At 45.1% G+C, this 2,758-nt stretch overlaps 1 pseudogene; it reads left to right on the top strand.

Annotated features, from left to right (window-relative positions):
- Positions 1 to 495: 495 nt before the first annotated feature.
- On the top strand, positions 496 to 2,296 carry LOC114636662 (annotated as a pseudogene).
- The last annotated feature ends 462 nt before the right edge of the window (positions 2,297 to 2,758 follow it).

Genomic DNA, 2,758 nt, shown 5'->3' with positions numbered 1-2,758 from the left:
TGAGGAAGGATCCTGTTGTTGCGTCATCCTTGCTGGCGAGGCGGGCGAATCAACAGTTGTCTGTGTGATGACATTATTGAAAGAAATCGGCAAGGTCAGATAAGTGTTTGGAAATTTTTGACCAGATAACCTGCCTAATAGCAAAGATCCACGAAAATGGGAGACACTCTTAATAAAGACGAAATGAAAGGAAAATGAGCACACATCAAGGAAATTCAGGAACTTACCTACTACAATTTTTTTTTCTACAAAGCACAAACACAGGAAGGAAAAAAATTATCTGTGAAAACATGACATACAATGGTCTGGAGAAACAGAGCAGTCACCATCTGTCTGCCAACAGAAGTACCATCCAAGCTCCTCAACATGAGCTTACTATAGGAAGTCTTTCCCACCGCTGCAGGGGATGAGTGCTGTGGCCCTATGAATTGGGGGTGAGGGTAGGCAGCATTTCTTTTACCCCTGGTACTGATTTGTCCCTTCACTCTTTTCCAGTATTTCAAATAGAGACATCCCTGGGATTGCTGTCTTCAGGTCAGAGACACTGTCAGCTGCAGAGTCCTAAACTCTACAACACCTGTGCCCAGGCTTCCCAGATAAGACCACCAGCTGTCAATGGAGACAGGGCATTAATAACACCCTTCCACAGTCCTCCAGAATTCCTACCTTTGACTCCAGCTCCAAGCCAGGAAGAAACTAAGAACAAAACCATGAAAGAGATCAAAGATGAATTTTTAAAGAGTCTGGATGCCTATGAGGGCACAAAAGAAAACCAAGACACACCAACCCTAACTTTCAGCAGCATCTGCACTGCACTGATACTGAGAGCCTAAGGCAGAAGTCTGCTTCTGACGATATGCATGTGGGAGACATCAGCATGTGTCCAAAAGAGCTTGGGGGCATCCAGAATGAGATAGGTTCCAGCTTTGACTTCAAAGACATCACTACACTTGAGGCAGATATTCAACTTCCCCAACTCCTCAACACCCTCACAGATATAGACCAGGATCAGTCCTGTGAAAACTGGAGCATCATAGTGGCCACCTGACCAGGTGAGGAAGAATAAACATAAATCCTATGAGCTGCTTGAGGAAGCTGCTCAGGCCGAAATCCAGCACCATGACCTGGTGGAGGAAGAGGGGTCTGTGTGTGTGACAGTGACAGGCAACTGAAAACATGGCAAAGAACCAGAAGTGCAATGCTCCCAGAGTGACCCCCAGCAAGAACAGAAGAGTTAGAAAACAGGGGCAGGAAAGATCATGTGGACCAGATAACAACTCTAAGAAAACAGAGGAACTTAAGCAGTCATGGAACAGAGTCAAAGGAGAAGAGAAGCCCACCATCTCCAAGACAAAGAGGAAGAGGAATCCACCTGAGCTCAGTGAAAACAGCTTCAAGAAGCCTGGAACAAACATTGGCACTCACATGCTAGAGTCTATGCAGGTCTTTCACCCAATGGAAAAGAAAAATTAGAAGAAAACTGGCATTTCCTCCTTTGGGAGTCTGTGAACCTTCACCAGCAACAAAGATCCAGGCTCAGGCTCATTTGCCACAGCAGTGCTAAACATGCCATGGTTTCCCCAAAACTTCAGGGAAGATTCAGACAATAGAGAGCAGTGAAATCAAAGATTGTCCCTCTCCATCCCAGTATGAGCTGCCCCCAGTTGGGAAGGTCAGATTAGTACCTCTGGCTTTTCAAACACTGGACAAGCATCAAGCCAGTCCAATTTCTAGAAAGCATCTTTCCCTGACTTTATGAGGGCTCACTGCAGCTTACCCTGTGCAGTCTCAATCCCAGTCAGCTCAACTTTCCACACTCAGGTCAGCCGAACCAGCTACTGTCAGCACATCTTCGATGGCCTCTGGTAAGCCAGCACCTATGGTTTCCTCCAGTGCCACACAATCTAATGTAACCAACACCATCCAGTCTAGTGTTACTCCCCAGTTGGCCACCTCGTGGACTTCACCTTACAGAGCATCATCTCACAATTCATTCCAGAGTTTCCATGTTTCTGCTGCCAAGAACAACGTACCATCACCTTTCAAACCTCAAACTCAATATCTGCTGTAAAACTTCAGCCGTCAACCAATTCCATGGAGTAAAGTTGACATTCTGGGACCAGTTGTCTCACAGCCCATCACAAAAGAGCAGAGGCCACAGAGGGAGGCCATAAAGAGGCAGGTACAAGAGGAATGAGAGAACGCAGTCAAGAACACTTCTCACGGGAAACTGCAGATTTTCCTTCAGAGGGAGAAAATAATGGAAATTTCTCAATATTAAGGCTAGGCAATGTAAGAGCTGGCCACATCACTGTAAGTCCTTTTGGACACTGATTGAAGAGATATATTCACTGATACAGATGTATAAAAGAAGCAGTGCTGATAATTGCAGAACCAACTTTACACGCATCTGTCAGATAAAATCAAGATCAGTTTTTCTGGAAGTTCTACTATCACCCTTTAGTGTAAGGATGCAGGATCAAGCTGGTCCAAGGATAAAAGCCTACAAAGCAGGAATGAAAAGGAGAGAGAAAAGGGAACTGAGTCTACACTGGACCAGAACAATGAAATAAAAAAAAAGAAGAAGAAGGAATCCTGGACAAGAACACAAAAAGACCAGTCCTGGGATTCACAATCTCCTACAAGGTTCCTTCATGCACTCAGCCATGCCCTTCAACACAGTCACAAACGAGTCCTTTGATCTCTTCCTTTGTTCATAGACAGATGCAGACAGCTCACAACTCAAAAAGGTTTCTCA

The sequence above is a fragment of the Grammomys surdaster genome, unplaced genomic scaffold (genome assembly GCF_004785775.1).
Source record: "Grammomys surdaster isolate TR1022 unplaced genomic scaffold, NIH_TR_1.0 124746, whole genome shotgun sequence".
In the NCBI taxonomy this organism is placed as follows: Eukaryota; Metazoa; Chordata; class Mammalia; order Rodentia; family Muridae; genus Grammomys; species Grammomys surdaster.
Note: the sequence above shows the minus strand (reverse complement) of the source record. Positions and strands in the feature narration are given on the sequence as shown.